This window comes from Jaculus jaculus, chromosome 5 (genome assembly GCF_020740685.1).
Source record: "Jaculus jaculus isolate mJacJac1 chromosome 5, mJacJac1.mat.Y.cur, whole genome shotgun sequence".
NCBI lineage: Eukaryota > Metazoa > Chordata > Mammalia > Rodentia > Dipodidae > Jaculus > Jaculus jaculus.
The window spans coordinates 62,998,668-63,021,139 of NC_059106.1; positions in this window are offsets into that span (position 1 = coordinate 62,998,668).

Sequence of the window (22,472 nt, forward strand, 5' to 3'; positions counted from 1 at the left end):
AACAGAAGAGAAGAGGGCTCGCTGAGCATTGGCACCCATCTCTGTTTACTGAGAGTGGGTGCCATGTGACCAGTGACCTCAAGCTCCTGCCACCATGCCTTCCCCACGAGGAACCCTTCAACTGTGAGTGCAAATAAAGCCTTCCTTCCTAAGGTGGTTGCTGTTGGATATTTTGTCACAGCAACAAGAAAATCAATGAACCCAGCTCCACACTTCATGTCAGTATCCTAGAGAAGAATTTGGGGTCACTGGCCCCTTTCTTTATTCCTTTTCAACATATTGATTAAATCTCTTTCCTTTGCGTTTCACCATTTGTTGTCTCTTGAATTGGTGTACTTTGGATGGGTCACTGTGCTTAGCTTGTTGGAAGCTGAAACTTTTGCCCTAAGATTCTGGTCACACTGGGACTGAAGCACTTTGCAGGAGTGTGGAAGACCGCATCAGAGAAGCAGTGGACCCCGCAGCAGAGGCCAGAGGGGGGAGGGGAGAGGCTGCAGGAGGAGCAGGCGGAACACAGGCCCTGCAGCACATGTCCACGGGGCTGCGCTCCTCAGACAAATACTCTCCTGCTCCAGATGCAGAGCCCAGCCTCTGCCCAGGGAAGAAGAAGACACAGTCCCCGATTCTCACTCACACGCTGAACTGTACAGCATGGGATCTGAATTGAAAGTCCTGTATGAAGTCTGAAATTTATACAGGGCTTTCTGCAAGGTCTGATGCCCGGAGAGTGAAATGTAGATTTGGTGAGGTAAGAGATATCCTCAGAACCATACAAAAACATACAAAAGAAACCAAAAAAATCCCACAACTTAAAAATTGCAATATTCTTAGAATCATGCTATCAGATACTGACTGAGAATCTGCTATGACAGGGATCAGACTTATTGTCACTCATGAATTCCCAGCTGTCTTCTCTACTCTGCCCTAAAGAAATGTTCATCTTTGCCCATTCAGCCTCTCCTTCAGAAGAGAAGTCTGACTTTGTAAGATAGTCTAAAACTTTATGGAAACAGAAACAATGGGACTGGTAAAAAATGGGACTAGTGAAAAAAACAACAGGTTCCAGCAGAATGAACTGAAGAAGGAGGGTACAGAGCAGAGGGGATGGAGAACAGACATGCATACTGGTCTCAGGGATGCCTCTGCAGGTTTGTTCCTGGTATAACAGTCAGTACAGCTTCCACACTGAGAGAGTCAGAAAATGCCAGGAGAGAAATAAAGCCCAACACTCCAATTAGTCTCCAAGAACTATTTGGTCCACAAGCATTGCCAGGAAATAGAACTAAGAAAAAAAGAAAGAAAAATGAGAAAATGAAGTAGTTAAGAAGGTCATTAATCTAGCAATGGTTGTAAAATAGCTTAACTTTGCAGTGGCATAGTCATCAGTAAAATATACTAAGATAATTAACTTATCTGCCTCTTAAATAATGTTAAGGACATTGCTCTAGTAGTACCAGACATGTTCCAAATAGTCACAACGGTATACTATGACAACCTGCCTCATTATAATACATAAATCAAACCCCATGGCACAAACTTGAGATTAAAACGGGACACAGGATTGGTGCATAAAAGATCATGACAGGAGAAAGCACTGGTGAAAGTGGAACTCTGTATCTACATGAATTGACATCCAGGGACCCCGCCCCCGTCCCCCTGGGAACATAGTAGCACCTTTGTTCTGTTTTCCTCTCCTTTGATACTTCTTTGGATATTCTTCCCTGACATGCTCCCTCCCTTGTGCTGGGGCACAAGAATAAACATTTTGTTCCTTTGACCTGAGTCCTTTCTTGAGTCTTCTGTAGACAGCATCAGAATCCTTGAGATCAGTAACATTTTTTGGCGACCCAGATGGGACTGACCCACATGGAATCATTGCAAGTGATGTCAACCTACCTCGTACTAACTGGAAAGTCACCTGAAGAATTGCTTTGGAGTCTTTGCTTTCTAAGATCTAGTCTGCGTGGTCCTCCCACAGGAGCAACATTTTACAGAATCATAGCCCCGTCCATGTTACTGCCTTGTGTGTGCTATTAAAATTCTTGTGGCAAATTCATTTGCAGAGTGAAAAAGACAAGTCTGACTATGATAAGCCTCTGAGCAACACTTGAGGTGCAGTCTACAAGGCCTGATCACCCTCAGGTAACAGGGGTGGCACTCCCAGGACCCCCTGCAAGGGGGAGTTTCAGTGTCCTCACATATGAAGGCTCAAGACAATTCCTTCCATAACAGACAACAGAGAATTTAAACTTCTTGCTTGAGTCTGTCTCCTGGAGTCTCATCCCCTGTACTAATTCTTGTCTTGGCTACTGACCAATTCTGTGTCATAATTCTGAGTTTCCTAAAACCGGAGGAAACCTCCTTCAGCACCTCTTAACCTATAGAGCTTCTTCAAAGACTTCATTCCCCTCTACTGGACTCTTCACAAACAGGAACATGTCCTGCACCTGTGTGTCTATCATTCTTTCTGCCTGATTCCCTGCAATCCTCCCATTTCTCCCTGGTTCTGGGAAAACTTCTGAAATGTCTGATCCTAATTAAAGAATAGTCCTTCACCTACCTTTGGAATTAAAAGAATAAATTGCACTCACTCCCAGGATGCTTGATCATTGGTCATAAACTATAGTGGCAAAACCAATGTTCATAATATTAAGGCTACCCAATGGCTTTACATAACTCAGCCTTTATACATGAAATGTAGCTACCCCCACTAATGGATTAGCTTATACTGGGAAGTACGTCTTTCTCTCTGGGGCTGTGAGAATTTGTGAATCGTTCAGAGTCTCTTGTGCTTCCCTGGGTTGGCTGTCTTCTTTGCGACAGTCAATTTCACTGGCTCCTTTTAGCATCAGACATCCCAAGTCAACTCAGAGATCTCCTCCACTGCCTTCTTAACTATCCAAATCCAGGCCCAGATTTCTGTATTGCTTCAGGAATTGTACCTCCTTTATGTTATTTCAAAGAGCTTTGTCTCACACTCTCCATAAGAATATTGTAGGACCTTTACTTAATTCATTTATACTTGCCTTTATTACAAGTTTGGTTCCACCTCTTTGCTGGACTTGCAGCTCAGCATCATGTCCTGCTCTGGATCCACCAGCATGGCACATTGGGACATACAAAATGGGAAACACCCAAAATTTTCCCAAAGAGCACCTCTGGGTGGTTACTGGCATAAACTTGATGGGTTAAAAAAGAAAAAAAAAAAAAGCGACTGGGGGCTAATGGTGCTTTCTCTCAGTGTAAGTTGGGGTCAGGAACAATGGTCTTTGAATGGGTCTTTTAATTGTGATACAATCCTCCACCTAGATCCATTTTGCCAAACAGGAAAACTGGCGGAAACTACACTGTGTTTAGGCCTGCACGGAAGAGAACCAATGCTACCACAGAGCCGAAGCCTGCAGAACAGGGTGACCGTCCGTCTTGGTCCCTGCCCTGTGCCTCCAACACTGACTTCTGCTTCCTACCTCCCGGGTTTCATCTCCCCCTGAGCTCACTCAGACCTCCTGGCTTGACCCTGGGAACCTTAGGCCAGTGACTTGGATACCAACCACAGAGCCTGAACTGCTCCCAACAGGACAGGGGGCAAGAGCTGAAGAAATCCTGCCCACGCGTCTGGCCTCTTTGTCCCTCGCTGGCCTGGCACGATGCCAAGAAAGAGGCAGAAGCTTGTCAGGAGGGTGCTGATGGTCACGAAAGAGAGTCCCTCAAGCGAAGCCTCGCCTCTGCTGTAAGCAGCGGAGGCGCGGCAGGCTCCCGTTGCAGTTCCACTGCCGACAGCGGGGAGCACACCCCCGCGGAGGCCAGAGACAGAGCTGATGAGCACCAACTCCTGACCTGGCAGTGCTGCTCCCCCGACTCAGCGGACCCTGGCGGAGCCCTGAAAGTGAGGCACACAGGGAAGGGCCGACAACCTGGTGACATATGTGGCAGAGGGAATGTAAGGATGCTCGGTTAAGCTAGCAAACTATGACAAACGAAGGAAGTAACTCAGGAAGATCGAGAAATCTGGCTTTTTAAAAATCTGCTTTTGTAAGCTTTCCACAAATGCTTCAACAAACCCTGAGTCAGGGGGAGGAAGAATTGACCTGCCATGCATTTTAACACAGGCAGCTCCTGATATTTGACAGAATTACAAACAGTGTACGCAGAACCTCAGACTCTCTTGTTGACTACAGTAGCAGAGGCCTTTCAGGGATATGATAACCTAGGCAAGGCAGAAGAGGAAGGAGATTTTAAAGGGTGCAGCTGCTTTCATTAGGTACTCCATGCCTTTGGAGCTACCACGAGGCTCCTCAGAAGCCACCCCTGAGAAGTCAACCAGGATTTGATGATGGCTGGAGTCAAGCCACTGTGTCTCCTGCCAGGAATCATAACTTTGCAGTGGGACTGACCAGCTGCCCCAGAGAGCTTGCTCCCTATGTCATGCCCTAAACCCAATGGTCACTTGAAACCCCAACCCAAGCCTTATTATCAGTGAGGAAGCCTGAGGCATCAGTAAGGTCCCCTAAGGATATCCACATTTGGATAAATCAGGAGGATCCTCAGATAAGTAAATGTCATAGACCGGAAAACCAAAATCAAGTTTTGCAATGTGTGTGTGTGTGTTGGAAGTGTGTATGCACATTCACATGCATGTGGGTGCACACATGTGTGCAATCTGTGTGCATGTGTACACATGCACGCATGGGATGCCAGAGGTCAATGTCAGGCTTCTTCAGTTACACTCCATCTTATCATTTAAGAACTGGGGAACAGAACCCAGGACATTATGCTTTGAAAGCAACTGCCGAGCCATAGCCTTAGCTCTTAAAATACCTTTTATTAATTTTTTGTAAGCAGTGAGAAAAAGAGACAAAGACAGAATGTACACCAGGGCTTCCTGCCAAGGCAAAGGAGCTCCAGATGCATGTGCCACCTTGCATCTGGCTTTGCATGGGTATTGAAGAATTGAACCTGGGTTTTCAGGCCTTGCAAAAAAAATGTCCTTGGGCTGGAGAGATGGCTTAGCGGTTAAGCGCTTGCCTGTGAAGCCTAAGGACACCGGTTCGAGGCTCGGTTCCCCAGGTCCCATGTTAGCCAGATGCACAAGGGGGCGCACGCGTCTGGAGTTCATTTGCAGAGGCTGGAAGCCCTGGCGCGCCCATTCTCTCTCTCTCCCTCTGTCTTTCTCTGTGTCTGTCGCTCTCAAATAAATAAATAAAAATTTTTTTAAAAAATGTCCTTAACTCTGAGAAATTTCTCCATCCCTCCACCTTATGTTTTTTAGTACAAGGTCTCTCAGGGAACCTAGAGCTCGCCAATTCAGCTAGTCTAGTTGGCCAGCAGACCCCAGGATTCCTCCTCTCTGCCTTCCCAGTGCTAGAATTACAGTCATGCCACCATGCCCACCTTTTACATGAGTGGTAGGGGTCCAAACTCAGGAACTGAAACTTACATGGCAAGCACTTTGCCCCCTAAGCCATCTCTCCAGCCCAGAAAGCCAATTTTTGTTCCATGTCAGAGCTACTTACTCTGTTCTAACTCAGCCCATTGACCTCTCACTGCATTTGGTAGCATTGTGGCTAAGCAGGATAGAAAACCAATGGTTCAGCTTTCTTTTCCTAGAGAGTGTGATGCTGACATACTCAAGCTGACACTGCCCATTCTATATGTGTCTGAATGCTCTGCTGCTCTATTAATGAAGCAAAATAATTCAAGTGGAGGCCTGCTCTGAGCATGGGTTATATCTACGGGCTTTCTCCTACGAGGCTAAGGAAAACCTGTCTTAATTCCTGGGATTGTTCAACCCCAGGTGCCCAGTTTAGTGTGGAGTTGAAGTCTACATCAAGCTACCAGGTGAAATCTGTAACAATGTAGCTATGCACTGTACAGATGGAAGAGAAAAATATGCCAAAAAAGTGGAAGTTTTGCACAGCAGTTGACTTCTTGTGGTAGGTAGCCTTCACTATCAACTTGACTGAGTTAGAATCACCTAGGAGACACATATCTGAGTGCATTAGGGAAGACCAACTGAGGATGGAATACCCGCCTTGAATGGTATGGAGGTCCTGTGTGAATAAAAAGGAAAGGAGAAACTGAGCTGAGCGCCAGCATTAATCCCCCTTCATTTCTTGACTGGGGGTGAAGTCACATACCTGCTGCCATGTCTTTCCCACCATGGTGGCCTGTGTCCTGAAACCATGAGCCAAAATAAACTTTCTTCCTGAAGTAGCTTTGGTCACAGCAACAACAAAAGTAACTAATACAACCATCTTACAAATATTTAAGTTCAACTGTTTTAAACCTTGTCAATCCCCTTCATCTCATGACAGATTTTCATCAGAGTCCAGGGTCACTATCCATGCAATAGTGCCCATAGTGACTATTGGTACAGCCCTTCCTCTCATGTGGTAATTTGAATGTATGTCCCCCATAGACTCTCGTGTTTTTATTAAGCTTGTAACTTCAGTCTCCAGTAGCCTGGCTGGAGGAGGTGTCACTAGGGGCAGATCCTGTGATCCTGCCCCAAGGTGTGTTTGGGGGCAGATCTGAATTCCAGCCCAGAGCTGTGAAAAGAGGTCTGAGCTCTGGCACCCTTTGCTCACCTCTGTACCCTGGAATCCCATGCAGAGGTAGAATGCAATACACCAAATAAGGGTGATACATGTTTTGAAGCCCACTTTGTAATTAGAATGACTTTAGGTACAAAGTAGTGAGACCGGCACAGTGCTGTGATTGCCCACAGAGCATAGCACAGAGCAAGGCTGTACTTGGCCTTTCCAGGGAGAGAGCTCTGCTGCCTGCACCCAGAGCTTGGCATCCAGCTAAGAGGACCCACAGATTCTGAAGCTGCCTTGCAAAAGCCAGGCCCTGGCCACTGCAGCTACGCTGGCTATGGCCTTCAGCACCCAGGCTGCAGCTCCAGCACCAGTGCTTCTGAGCGGATGGCCAGGTGCCAACAGGGTAGGCTTGGGCGACACACACATGTAGAGCCTGCATCTTCCTTTCTGGGCTGTGATGCAGGCCATCTGGGAATTGAAGAAGTGGAGGAAGGGGCATCCTATTGTGTGGCTCACCTGAGGAAAGAGATGTCTTCCCCTACTTCCAGGATGCATGTGGGGAGGCATCAAGGAGCTGCCCTATAAGAGACCCCGATGCCTGACAGAACTTACACTCCACCAACAAAACTCCTTGACAAGATGGACCAATAAGATGAGGAATCGGCTCTATGATTTGCATAAGAGGGAAGTGGACCACCCCATAAAACCCTGATCCCAGAGCCTGCTCAGATGGATTCCTAGCTCTGGGATCCCTCCCGTCCTGACCAGAGATTTTGTGGTAATAAACCAGTTACTTTTGTTTTCTCTGCATCTCATAACTTCTTTCTTCCTGTCCATTTTGAGGTGATCAATACCTTCTTTCCCTAAGGAACAAACCTAAAAGCCTTAGATGACTACACCGAACTAGAGGGTTCCACAACAATAGCAAATAAAATGATTATCACAAGCAAAATGCTAGCATTCACATATTCCAAATCCCTTCCCTGTGTCCAGCAACAATATAACCAGGGGTGGAAATGGACCCCAGAGAAGAGACTGGCCCATGGTCACAGGGGCAAATACCCGTTGAGAAATCTCTCCAGCCCTCCCTTTTCTTATGATTCAGATATAAGCCAGTATATTGATGTGCTCAGCCATGTGTAGTAAGTCATACCTGGGCTCCTCCCTGCCTGGGGTGGTCCCTAACACGCTTACCTCTTCCCTAGCCCTTACTTTCCAGATCTGCAGGCATATTTAGTCTCCTGTGACAGCCTTCTTCCTGCCACAGGGCCTTTGCATGGCTGTTTTCTCTGATCACTTCCCTAAGCCCACTTCTGACTCTTTTTACCACCTCAGCCTTGCTGCCAAATACCCGCCGTGTGCCTTCATGGAGATCCACACTTGTCTATGGGATTCTTCAGCATCTACCCGCCCAGCTCCCCCGCCTGCTCCCCCGACTGCTGCAACTGGCTCACAAGGTCCCCAGTCCCCACAAAATAAGACTTTCACCAGGTCTTGCTAAGCGGCTGGGCACTCAGGAGCTTGACCTCAGTGAACATTCGTCACCTCCCAGTTCTCTGCAAAGATGCCTTAAGGAATCAGGGCTAACCCCCCATGGAGGGCTTATTTTAGACAGAACCCGTCTTTACCAGTAACAGAGCCCAAATATCACTAGCATCTTTCCTACTGCATAGAGAAAGCCTGCCCGGTGATGAGGTCGGCACAGGGGAAGGGAAAGAGAAGAGACCATGCAGGGAGTTAGAGCATCATCCACCCAGAAATGAAGCGAGATCTCTCCTCTGTATTATCAGATCGGCATTGACTCCCTCTGACTTCATCTTGTAATATAACTTCCACAGGAATAAGCATATGAATCCTAAAGTTTCCATGGTAACAACAACAAAAAAAAAGAGCTGTAAACACAGTAACTGGCAGAAAGGGAGATGGGCTGGAGCATAAATGAGCCAAAGTTTCACCCATCGTGGCAGGAAGCTGGGCGGCAGCCATGCAAACACATCATTGAGCTTGATGGGGAAAACGATGGGGAACGACAGGAGAGTCACGAAAATGACAAGGCATCACCCCAGAGACAGACCCAAGGAACAGAATGACTCAGGGGGCCACTGACTTTCATCATCAGTCTTTCTGTCCTATTGGTTTTCAAGCCATCTCCATGAGCCACTTTGCATAATGAAATCTGCAGCCTCATCGGTTAGGATCCTAATATAATTTTCGTTTCTCAAAGTCAACTTGACTGAAAGAGCCTGTTTACTTTTTGTTTTATAAAACTCATACTTCACACTTAGAGCTAAGAACTTTAAACATTATCAGCCATACACGTTTATCTTGTTGAAGTGATTGCTTCATTAGAGCTCAAGAGTAGAACTTCTTCTCTGCTGTTTGGAGAAAACAACTTGGACAGAGGTGGACTCTGCCGTCAGAACTGCTGTGGGAGAGGGGCTTTCTTTGGAGGAGCAGAGTTGGTCACCAGGGACTGGGTTTGGCCACTGGGGAGAGGTCACATGAGGAACCTGTTGCCTGGAGGCAGTCAGGCTTGGCATTAGAGGCTTTCGGGATCAGGGTCAGTGCCAGGGGTTTCCATGTCACTCTGGTGTCCTCTCAAGGACTCAGGCAGACAGACTATGGCAGGGGACACCCACTCCTATATCCCCACACAAACTCCCACGGGGGCAGATATGCTGGGCAATGACAGCTACCTTACTACAGTGAGGAGGCCGTGGGGGACCTACTTCCAGGGACGGAGACCACAGGTCTGTCATGGATGAGGGACCACTCTCCCTTGTCAATTTCCCCCAGTGCATTCTTGCTCTGACCTCCAATCAGTTCACCCAGAGACTATCCTCGGTCCTCCGAGGGGCAGGGCGAAAATAAAAAGCTGAGAAATCCTCCCCAGACCTCTTAACTCTGAGCCTCTATGATTCTGGAAGGTACAGCCCAGGGAGCTTGGGACCATTCCTGGGTTCCTCAGTCCTGCATCCTCAGTATCCAGCACAGAGCAGGGATCAAGGACATGTTCAGGAATATGTTCCTGAAGGAAGTCATGAAACCTAAGATTCTCTAACTCCTAGTGTTTGTTTAAGAACTCGATTCTAGAATACTATGGCTCTAGGAGTCCAGAATTTTAATTGTAACTTTTTTTTTAATTTTTTTTAAAATTTATTTGAGAGCGACAGACACAGAGAGAAAGACAGATAGAGGGAGAGAGAGAGAGAGAATGGGCGCGCCAGGGCTTCCAGCGTCTGCAAAGGAACTCCAGATGCGTGCGCCCCCTTGTGCATCTGGCTAACGTGGAACCAGGGGAACCAAGCCTCGAACCGGGGTCCTTAGGCTTCACAGGCAAGCGCTTAACCGCTAAGCCATCTCTCCAGCCCTAATTGTAACTTTTTACCAGGCATCTCAACACGGAAGGAAGCATGCGTGATGGTGAAACTAGATGGAGGTGTGCATCCCCGCCCCGCGTCCAGGGCCTCTGCTTCCAGCCTGCCGACTCCGCAAGTGCAGGTCCCGGCCGCGGGCGGTCACCAGGCCCTCTTAGCCACAGGCATACGGGTGGCCCTCTTCCCCAGCCTGCTGGCTCCTGGCTCCCCTGATGGTGGTCCCCTGCCCTCCTTCCCACAGGGCATACCATCCTGCCCTCGTTCTCTGCCCCTCAGCTCTGCCTCCTCCCCGCGCAGGCTGCCCCTCGCGGTGCCCACAACCAGGCTGTGTGGTCCTCACAGCTGTGACGTCGGGCGCAGGGCGAGCCCCAGGCAGCTGCGCATCAGCAGCTCTCAGGGAAGACTGGTTGGCTGGGGCTGGTCGTGCGCTCGCCCTCGCGCCGGCCCGGGGACCGGGACGGCTTCCTCAGCCCGTGGAGGCTTCCGTGCTTGCCGGGTGGGGGAGGAGTGAGGCGCTGGACAGACAGAGGAAGGGGGTCTCCCGACAGAGCGGCAGGCTGAGCTCACAGAGCTGAAGGGAGCCCCATCAGCTGTCCCACCGCAGAGGAGGCAGAGAACCGCATCAGCTCTGGACTCCAGAAGAGACGAGAAGCCTGGGAGCGGAGGACCACGGGCCAGAACTTGGTCCTGGTAGGCTCATATCCCTGACACAGGAGATGCCCAGGCTGTCATGGGGCTCTCCAAGCTCTGGCCTGGCCGAGATGTCTTCTGTAGCTGTAGCCAAGATGAACAAGTCAACTAACCCAGGGGTGGGGTGAAGGTGTTTGTCCTTGCCGGCCAATCAGACAGCTGTCTGCAGATGTGATGGTCAAATCCCAGGAAGATGCATCCACTCAGCACTGCCTCCTTCACGTGCTACAGTCAGTGACCTCACCTGTCCAGCATCACACACTCAGCAGGCAGAGATCCTTAGCAGACAGACAGACAGACAGAAAGTGGTGGAGGTGTCTCCAGGTTCCTGGTGGCTGGGTCCCCCAGACAGACATCATCTTCCTACCACCCCCAAAGTGAGGTGCAGGCTCTCCAAAAACCCAGAGCCAATGGCCTCCTGTGGGCCCATGCAGCTCAGGAGAGACAGGTGACAGCCTGAAAGATGTTTCACTGGTGCTCTGTGTCTACTTGGGTGATGGATCTTGTCATGGTGGTCACAATATTATGATTGCCCTGAGAGAAGTGACAGTGGAATCAGCAGAATTAAATACTCCTCAGGGTCCTGAATGTCGCCATGGAGACACCCTGCCTTCTCCAACGGGTCCTTTGTGGGTCACAGAGGCTGGGATATAAGCTGGTGCCCAGAAGTCACTGTCATTCAGAGTCACTCCCCCACAACCCTCCCACAGTGCGTCCTTCCTCCCACTGGTTAATGACCACTCGGGAGCATTGCGGAGGAAGGATAATGAGCAAGAGGTGATGGAGCGTATGGGGGAAGCACTGCACATCCCACGGCAGCCTGCCAGAGGGCTCGTCCTCCACACTGTGCAGAGCCGGGCCACCAGCCTTCATGTCCCATCACTCCTGTGGGCTCTGACTTTAATATGGATGTTGAGATATGGTTATGTGCATATGTGCTATCCATTCCTCTCTGTTAATAAGATGTGTATTCCAGTCTTGGATGGAGATGTTTACCTTAATCATATTAAAAGCTGTCTATGTGTTCTAGATAAAATCCCTGTAGCAATGGCATGACTTGGACATGTTTATTTCAGTCTTTTCATTTTGAAGGGTCTTTTGTCCGGCAAAGATTTAAGTTTTTTAAATTTATTTAGTTTTTATTATCAACTTCCATGATTGTAAACAATATCCCATGGTAATGCCCTCCTTCCCCCCACTTTGCCCTTTAAAACTCTACTCTCCATCATATCCCCTCTCCCTCTCAATCTCTCTATTATTTTGTTGTCATCATCTTTTCCTTCTATGATGATGGTCTTGTGTAGCTAGTGTCAGGCACTGTGGGGTCATGGATATCCAGGCTGGAGGAGCACGCTGTAAGGAGTCCTATCCTTCCTTTGGTTCTTACATTCTTCCCACCACCTCTTCCACAATGGACCCTGAGTCTTGGAAGGTGTGATAGAGATATTGCAGTGCTTAGCATTCATCTGTCACTTCTTCCCAGAACCATGATGCCTTCTGAGTCATCCCAAGGTCACTGCCATATAGAGAAGGTTCTCTACCAAAAGTGAGAGTAGGATTAATATATGGGTATGAACATTAAGAGAAGTGCTTACTGCGCAGTTTGATGAGCATAGTACATATATTTAGCCAGACAGCCACAAACATTACACCCCTAGGGCTCATAACTACCCCTGTTTTAGGTTTCAGGATCAGGGATGTATTCCCTCCCATTGAGCAGGCCTCCAGTCCAATTAGAGGGCAGTTGGTTTCCACCATGACAAACCTGACACTATTGCATCCATTGGCTCATTTGGCCAATTTGGCTTGCAATGTCCACTGTTGAGTATCTTCACTGGTGATTTCTCTCTCTCCCATTGAACTGCATGCAGAATGGTTTCTTCCAGCTTTCTGTCAGCTGGGCTACATGGAGGAGGTTATCAGCTCAGTTCCAGCAGGGTTTCTCCATGACCTTGCAGCCCAAGTATGTGGAGTCTTCAGCAATAGGGTCTTACCCTCTATTCCTGGTGGGAAACCAAGGGCCTCAGCAATGGCCTATAATGTTTTGGGAACATCAGGGACCTCCCTGGCCAACAACTCACTGGAAGGTATCCCATCCCTGGCACTCAAAATTTTCAACTAACAATCTATGCTCCTGAGTGTTCCATTGTCCAAAAGAGTAGGTTTCCATATGATTTATTTATATCCTCTTAGATTTTGATTAGCCTTCCCTCCACCTTTCCTTACTCAGTCTCCTCCCCTGACCTCACTTAGGCCTTTTCATCGCCATTAATCTATTCTTCTACTTACATAATACTATCCCTATTAAGCACCCCCCCTTCCTTTCTATTCCCTCTATATCTCCTTTCTAGCTTACTGGCCTCTGCTACTGAGATTTCTTCCTACTCACACAGAAGCCCAGTCATCTATAGCTGGGATCCACACATGAGAGATTTAAGTTTTAATGTTGATGATGTTCAATTCACTAGTTTTCATTGGTGGCTATTTTTCCTGAGCTCTTTGAATTTGCTCACTCTTGAGTGCTAGGTCTTAACTTCCCACGTGTGATGTTCAGACCCCATGGATGTAGTAGGATGCCCTTCCTCCCCACAGAGCCAGCAACAGCCTGTGGGAGTGCTGGGCACAGACAGGTGAGCCAACACTTGGGAACTTCCCAACACCTTCGCTCCCACAGTGGGGCCACGGAGACTGACCCCAGGAGGCTGCTGTCTCTGCTGACGGCATCACAGAAGGGGCTGTGGGACAGTGATGCTCTCTACGTGGGCAGTGACTGGACCCACATAGCCCCTGCTTTCGGTTGCTGGGGACGCTGGCAGGTGTGGGGAAGATGGCAGGGTGGCAGAGCAGAGGTTACTCACAAGGCCCAGCTGTGTGTGAAGACAGAACGGGCTCCATGGCGGAGGCCCAGGCCAGGGAGGGTCAGCTTTACTTGAGAAACACGGAGAGGACTTCCCAGAGGAGGGGCTGATGTCCTGGGGCTTGAAGTGTTAATAAGAGCTCCAAGAAGGAGAGAGAGGCTCCTGGGCCAAGGGAAAGGTGGAGACAAGCAGCACCAGGTGTCTGCTTGGTCTGTTCCTTGCCAATGCCAGGCTCAGGTACCCGGAATTTTTCCTGACTGGGACGGACCCCAGAGGCCGTGTGCTGCCAGACCACTGTGGACAGAGCGGAAAGCCACTTGAAACAGTAAGACCCTTCAGTGCCTGGAACTGGGGCAGGAGCATGATGTGGTCAGAGGACCAGGGAGGACACGACTGTTCAAGATGGCCGAAGGTCAGCTCAGGAGAAGCAGCCAGGCCAGGTGACTGAACGTGGCTCCTTCAGCCCTCAAAATACACTGGGCCCCCGCTGCCAGGTCTGGGTAGCAAGTGTGGCTCAGCGGCTGGGCTCCAAGCTGAGATGGCACCATCCTCTAGACCCACAGGGGACTCAGGACAGAGTCTGTCCATGCAGCATGGCAGTGAACTCCTGAAGACTGTGTCAGTCCCCTCACCTGGAACACCAGAAGGAAGCACATTTGTTTCTATGGCACACTTACACTTTGAGGACACAGTGAGATTTTCTGTTTTCAATTTCTCACTGAAAGCAACAAATGGGAAACTCCACCTGCTAAGACTGCCACTTCCTCCACCATACAGCACTCCACCTGCTGTGACGGCCACTCCTCCCTCCTCCAGGTACAGTTCACAGGAGCCTGGGATCCACCTGGAGCTTGTGGCTCATGGCTCTGTATGGAAAGTGTAAGAAAAGCAAGAGAGAACACTGGATTTGATCTCTGCAGACAAGACTGTTTATTGAGAGAAACAGGAGGGGCCTCAGCTTTCCCGTGGGATGAAGCTGCAACACTGGGCCAGGCTGGGGTGTAAGTTTATAAGGAGGATCCTAAGAAAAACAGACTGTACCAGGTGCAGTTGTAAGAAAATTGTAGCTGTTTGTGCCCTTGTTCAGAATAGGCTTCTTCAGCCAGGAATGTCTAAGGGAGGATTCTCAGATGGTCTCTGGTCCTTCAAGGCCAGCTAGGCTAAGGAAAGTACATTAATCAGAGAAGAGTGCCAAAATTCATTGTTGCCCACAAGCTTTACGGATAGCTATTAACTCTTTAGTTCCCTTTAGTTTTCATGGAAGGCTATTAACCATTCAGGCTCCTTTCTTTATAAAAAAGAAAACACTTACACAGCCAGCTGTGTACTCAGCAAAAGTAGCCCAGTTCCTTCATTCCCCAGAATTCCCTGTGCCCTTTCTCTGAACTGTTCAATGACCAGAGGCTAAAGCAAGCACGATAATCAAAACTCAGTCCAGGGTTCCAAGGAGGTCACAGCTGGGTGTGATCTTTACCATATTCAGAACCTGAGCAGGTAGATGTGACATGGAGACATAGTGTGACAAGTGGAAAGGCATACCTGGGAAGTACTGTAGGAAGGACCCAGTGCTGGGTGGCTCAGGGTCATTCTCGAGACCTGGAATGTCAGGGAAGGAGTGAATCTCAGATGGAGGGTGCACCACAGATAATTGGAGTCATGAGCCAGTATTGGGAGAGGAAACTCAATGCCACTCAGCAGGACAGAGGCCCTGGCTGCAGAAAGTTTCATTCATCTGCTTTTTGCTTATTTGTTTGTTTTGTTTGTTTTATTAAGTAGAAACTTTGTATGGACACATCATGTGTTGGTACCATTATTTCCCTCTTTCCAGTCCCTAGTCAGCTGAGGGCCCTCCTCAGTGGGATTTCTGGTATTCCCCTGGGGTTGTGGAGTACAGATGTGAGAGCAGCAGCCCGTCATTGTCAGGTGGAGGAGGTGGGCAATGTCTCTGGTCATTCCCTACCATTCGGTGGCTCTTACAATCTTTCGGGCCCCTCTCCTGCACAATTCCCTGAGCCATGGAGGGTGTGCTTTAAGTCTCCCTTAGTGTTGAGCTCTCAGCAGCTTCAGGGTTTCTGCTTGGGTACATTTTGAGTATCCTCAGTGACTGTGTCTATCACCCTGGTCCTGGTGCCAGGCTCACCATTATAGCAGCCCTCTTGCTCATCTCACCGATTCCTTGGTGGTTTCCCATGGGCCTGGCTGATGTGTGAGGGGGTCATTTATGTCCTCAGGGAGCAGGGAACCTGGGAACCCAGACCCTAGGCCTACTCACACCACACTCCCACACGGTCCAAGCAGCCCCACACCGGTAGCCGTCATTTTTTGTATTTAATATTTTATTTTTATTTATTTATTTAACAGAGAAAGTGGGCATTCCAGGGCCTCCAGCCACTGCAAATGAACTACAGATGCAGGCGCCCCTGTGCATCTGGCTAATGTGGGTCCTGGGGAATTGAGCTTGGGTCCTTTGGCTTTGCAGGCAAACGCCTTAACCACTAAGCAATCCCTCCAGCCTGCCTTCATTTGTTGTTGAGACATGATCTAGTTATGTAGCTTTGGTTAGGTTGAGCCTCATTGTGGAGGCCACGCTGACTTCAAGTGGGTGGCTGTTCTCTGGTCTCTCTCTCCTGAGTGCTGGGACTATAAGCATGGGCCCCTATGCCATTCATAGCATTTTTAAAAATGATCTCAGGGGTGGTGGTATTAGTTCTTTGTTACTTCTCCAGTTTCCATGTCATCTCTTCCCACAAGGTCAATGAACACACCCTTGGAAAACTGACCTGTTCACTTTCCTCAAGTGGCCGGGATGCCCATCCTGAGCTCTGACAAAGGATTCTCATTTGTGGAAGTGCTCAGTGTATCCCATCCTGATGAACACAGTGATTGGTCCTGGGAAGGCTGCACGACATAGTTCAGACCAATAAAGCACAAGGAGGTGTTGCAAGGGGTTCTGGAGAAGAAAAGACACCCCCCTCCTGGGAGGAAGCTTCTAGACGGGATGCGGGGTTTTCCCATTTGCTCTGAAATGAAGATGTGGCTAGTCAGGGATGAAGGCAGCAGGAGGAAGACAAGGAGAGAAAGTCAAAACTGGAGGCAGAGTCTGTGGCCCCACTGGGTCCAGTGGCCCCTAGGCAGACCTGCCTCTGTGGTTGTTAGTGTTTCCACTGAATTCCAACTGGTGAAGCCAGTCTGTCTGGCTGGATTGTGGCTGATCACTCCTGTGACTACGATGGAGAATTTCCTGACTGACACTGAGCACGTCTCAAGCACGGAGCTGGACAGCAGTAGAAAGAGAATGGCTACTGCGTGTGGGGTGCGGCGTGGAACGGTGGGAAGACGCTTTTCCCTTGATTTCACTTCATTCACAATTCCCACAGTAAAACGGGTCTGCTCCCAGAAATCATGCTCCTCACCAGCCAGCCTGGCACTTGGAGACCATGTCTGACAACCCAGGGGTCAGGAGCTCTGTCCTGCCCCAGCCCCACTCAGTGCCCGGCTGTGGGCTCTGGCCTGACCCACAATCATTCTTCAGGCCTCCGTCCGCGCCTCCTCTACCAGACCATAGCAGTGAGCTGTCAGAGACCATGACCTGACCACCCTAGGACAAAAGAAGAACTAACAGCCCTCATGTGGCCCCTCCCTGAGGGCAAACAACAGCTCCAGGAAAATGTCACAAGACGTTCCATTCCAAGATGTTCCAGAAAGATTACGGCCAGGTGGCCCTACCTCCTTGTGCCCCCTGCTTGACGCCCCTGCCTGCTGACTGATTATAAAAAGGCTAAAAAATCCAACATTAAATGAGACCTTGACAAAACCTCCGCTTGGTCTCCTTCTTCTTTCCCGCCCATTCTTTCAGGTTGCAGCCCTCCTCGACCACCCCGTGTAACATTGGCCCCACAGGGTGGGGGCAGTGAGCTCCCCCAGGCAGGAACCACATCCAATTCCACTCCTGAGCCTCCAGTCTCAGGACAGGCCTGGCATGAAGCAGGGGTCAGCAGAGTTAATGAAAAAGCCATCAGTGTGGAGGCCGTGCTGTCCTGCTCTGACGCCTGCAGTCAGGGCCATGTGTGATGCCGGCAGGGACAGGTACTGAAGGGAAGGTGCTCCTCCTGGAGACCCGCCTCAGGCCACAGCTGCACGATGGGGTCCGCAGGGAAAGGTTTCTCAACAGGCTGCATGGCCAAGGCCTCAGCTGGCACCTTACCCATCTCTGCTGCAGGCTAGTCCAGCTGTGGTTAGACTCTGGACTCTCCCTTTACTTTGCTCATTGTGTACTCTGTTCTATGGCCACAGTGGAATTTGTAGATATTAATCATGTAATAATCTCCATGAAACCACCAATTAATTGAAAACCAAATAGCATATTTCTCAATAACCCATAGGTCAAAGAGAAAATCATAAGGGAATTGTAAGATATTTTGAACGGAACAAAAGTCAAAAACAACACATCAAAACATGGAAGATGACAGTAAATCAGGGCTTATGGCCTCACTACAGCACTAATGGTGTATAATTGGAGAGAAGAATGGTCTCAGATCAATGATCTCAGATTCAATCTCGTGAAACCGAAATGAGAAAAGTAAATGAAACTCAAAATATAGGAAAGTGATCATAAAGACCAGAGTGAAAATCAATGCTGTAAAAACACAGGAAAAAAATAACAGAGGAAAGCAAAAGCAATAAAGCTAGTTCTAGGAAGAAATCTATAAAATTGATGAACCCCAGGGCAGACCAATCAGGAAAAAATAGAGAAGGACACAAATTACGTGTAACAGGTATGAGAGAGGTGGCACCAGCTAGATTCTTCAGAAATTAAAAGGATGATAAGGTAATGTTATGAACAAGTTTATGTCAATAAGTTTTACAAATCAAAAGAAATGGACTAATTTCTCAAAAAAAAAAAAATGAAAGCTACCAAAACTTACTTAGGAAGAAATGCATAATGTCAATAGTCACAAATCTGTCAAATACATTTAATCCTTGAAAATATTTCCCCAAAGATAAGTACAGGCTAGATGGATTCCCTGACAAATTCTAACCATGATTTAAGGCAGAAATAATATGAATTCCATGCAAAATCTTCACTCAGCATAGAGAGGAAGGAATACTTCCCAATTCACCCTTCTTTAGTCAGCATTAGTCTGTTCTCCAAACCATAATCAAATTCACCATGAAAAGATACAAGATTTCTAAACAGAGTGAGTCGACATGATGAGGGTAATTCCTCAATACTAAGTGGGTCTTATGTTGGGAATAAAGGGTGATTTTACATTTCAACATCCATCAATGTAAATCATCACTTTGATCAACAAAAAGGAAAAAATGAGGTTGAAGGCAATGATGAAAAGCAGTGAGACCTAGTTCATCATTTCTGTCTTTTGTAGTGTTGGGAAGGCTCTGATTTCATCAGCTTGAGCTTCAGTGAAGCAGCCTTCAATCTATACTTAAAGAAATAAGGAAATAAAGTTTCAAATGCTAACAAACTAGTTCTGAACAGAAAACATTAAAAACACACATAAGGATTTTAAATATGGTAATAGACATACTGGGGAGGGGAAAATAATCAGTTTGAATAAGTTATGTCTTCTCTATCTTCTATGTATCATTTAAAAGAAAACTAGGGCCTCAATACGAATTGCCCTTGGAGCTGGGCATGATGGTACACATTTTAGTCCCAGAATGAGAAGCAGGGCTTAGGAGGATTGCCTTGAGTTCAAGGGCAGCCTGGAACTACAGAGTGAAGACCAGGTCAGCCTGGGCAAGAGTGAGGCTCTACCTCAAAAACAAAAAAAAAAAAAAAAAAAAAGAAAGATGATGAAAACAAATAAAAAAATCCTATGCTTGGCAAAAAAAAAAAAAAAAGGAAAAATAGGCATAGAGATAAATTTACTCACCCAATAAATGGAATGTATAAGAACTCCATAGCCAACATCATCCTTGTAGTGAGAAAAGTAATCCTTCCCCAAGAGTCGTGAAGCAACCAAGATATCTTCTCTCCCACTACTCAGTATAGTACTGGATGTTCTGACCAGTGCAATCAGACCAGAAAAATAAAAGGCATCCAGTATGGAAAAAAAAGACACTGTCCATACTAACAACATGATCACTATGTAGAAAGTGAGGTGGAATTTGTAATGCATACAAAGCTATTGTAATTAGTAAATAGATGACCCAGGCATGAACTATCAAGAATAATTTACAAATGATACTAAGATATAAAATTCTTAGGAATAATCATGATAAAAAGACACCCAGATTTATACTTGGTAAATACCAAAACACCATCAATCTCCCCATAATACAGATCAATGCAATCCCAATAAAAACTTGATAGCTTGCTCAGACAGTATCAGATTACTTCCAATTTTTTTTCTGGTAAATATATATAATTAAAATATGTTTAGATTACTTCCAATTTGAGTGTAAATGCAAAAGAGCAAGAGTAACCAAGACCAGTTACAAACAGAGGAACCAAGTTAGAAAACTAACAGTCACCAATTGCAAACCTCATCCTGAACCTTCAGTACCATGACAGTGTGCAGTCAATTAGAATCATCAGTGGCAAACAGGTCAATGGAATGCAACAGAATTCAAAAACAGGCCCACGCCTGTCCAGCGCCTCATTTCTCATAAGGTCGAGAAGCAGTTCCATTAAAAGGAAATAGGGTTTTCAAGAAATGCTTTGGAGACAATTGAATATCCTTATGCAAGTGTCAAAAGGGGAACATTGTACTATGCTAAGTGCAAGGCTGAAAACATATCCACTCAAAGGAAGCACAGGGGCTGCATGTGATAACTCCAACCTGTCATCTCGGTGCTCAGGAGGCTGAGGGAGGAGGATTACTATGAGTTAAAGGCTGGCCTGTACTACATAGTGAGTTCCAGGGCAGCTTGTGCAACCCTGCCTCAGAGAACCATAAAAGTTTTTATTAGAAGAGTCTAGTGCCTCAGTCTGTTCTGTCATAGGCTGTGCTTTTGACATGTTTAAGAAGCTTTGACCAATCAGAACCATGCAGTTCCCTCTACCTCATTGAATATGCTTGCCTGGTATTTTGTTGCTGTTGTTGTGGGTAGGATCTCACTCTAGCCCAACTTGACTTGGGATTCACTCTGTAGACCCAGATTGCCTTCAAACACATAATGATCCTTCTATTTCAGTGCCCCCAATTTCAAGTGCAGGGATTATAGGCATGCCCCACCACTCCTGTCTAATACTTTATTTTTATATAACATTTTATTTGTTTATTGGAAAGAGAGAGAAAGAGGCAGAGAGAAAGATAAAGAGAGAGAGAGAGAATGGGTATGCCAGGGCCTCTGCCTCTGCAAACGAACTCCAGATGCAATGTGCCACCTTGTGCATCCAGCTTTATGTGCATACTGGGGAATCAAACATCAGTCCTTTGGCTTTGCTGACAAGTGCCTTAGCCACTGAGCTGTATCTCCAGACCCAGCTTTGGAAAGATATTTTTAACAAGAGGGCAAAGATAAGCCAGAAGCTAAAAATTTTGCAAATTGTATGTTTACAAATTATGTATCTCCTAAATGACATCACACACATGCACACACACACACACACACACACACACACACACACCCCTATATGATAAAAAGAATTTAAAATTTTAGTCATCACTCAATTTAAAAACTTGAACAATATAGTAAGAGTACATATATGGATGGAAAGTAAGCATAAAATATACTACACAGAAATAATCATTAGTCAAATGCATATCAAAGCCGCTGTTAACCAGACCTGGTGGTGCATACTTGTAATCTAAGCTATTCAGTAGATGAACACAAGAGGATCATAAGTTCAAGGGCAGCCTGGAGTACATAATGAATTTCAGGGGAGCATGGGCTATATGGTGAGACCCAATCTTGAAAGAAATAATAAAAAAAAAATAATAAAAACAAAACAGATGCTTCCAGGAGTGGTGGCACATGTCTTTAATCCCAGCACTCAGGAGGCCGAGATAGGAGGATTGCCATGAGTTTGAGGCCATTCTGAAACTACATAGTGAATTCCAGGTCAGCCTACCTTGAAAAACCTAAGGGGAAAACCCAAGAAAATGCTTTATATTTAAGTTTCAGAGTTGATTGTGTGATAACTATTCCTTAACAAAGTTATTGAGGAAAAATATATGCCAGGGTTTCCATGGTTTCCACAGCTTTCTAATTGGTTTCCCTGGGAGCTCCCTTATATGTTCCTGGCAAGACCATGGCCAGGGTTCATCAGGAAGGGTTTAGGGTGCTTTTCTCAGCAGTATATGAGAAGCTCCAAGTAGTACTGTTAATGTGGGAATCCAAAACTGGGGAGGAAGGAAACAGAAAGAGGAGAGAGCCACACAAGGCTACAGATAGAGACTTAGCAGCTCAAGCTGAGCCTGGAACTCAAAACCCCTGAGAACTGGAGAGGAATTCTGTCATCCATGACACCCTGTCTTATAGATGGGGAGACTGAGAGTCAGAGTGGGATAGACTCACCCCAAAACACCAGAGAGGAAGTAGCACAACAGCCTGGTCTCCACCTGTCGCCTTCTGGTGATGAGCACAGCACCTTCCTAGGTGGTGCACAATCTGGGTGCGATGCCTTGCTGGGCATGGCTTGTGACCCTCCAGCAACTATCTAAGAAGTCGCTCCTGCTGCGTCTTATTACGGACGAAGATGCCCTCGCCGTATGGTGTGAGGCCTGGAAGCTAACCAGTCCAGCCCCGCCTGTCGCCCACTCCCAGCCCCTGTCCCAGCCCCACTCCTATTTTGCAGCTGAGGAAGCAGAGGGACACGGCTTCCCAAACTCACAGTGAACGCACTCTTGAGTTCCTCTGGTTTGCTTGTACCTGGAAGTAACAGAGTGTGCAGTTTGGAGAGCTGGCTTGCATCTCGCAGTTATCCATATGTTTGCACAAATGATGAGAAAGGAAAGGTATACACAGTAACATACGTGTATGTGTTGGAGGGTCATGTGTGAGTAGAGCACGTGTGTCTGTGTGTGGGTAGCCGTGTC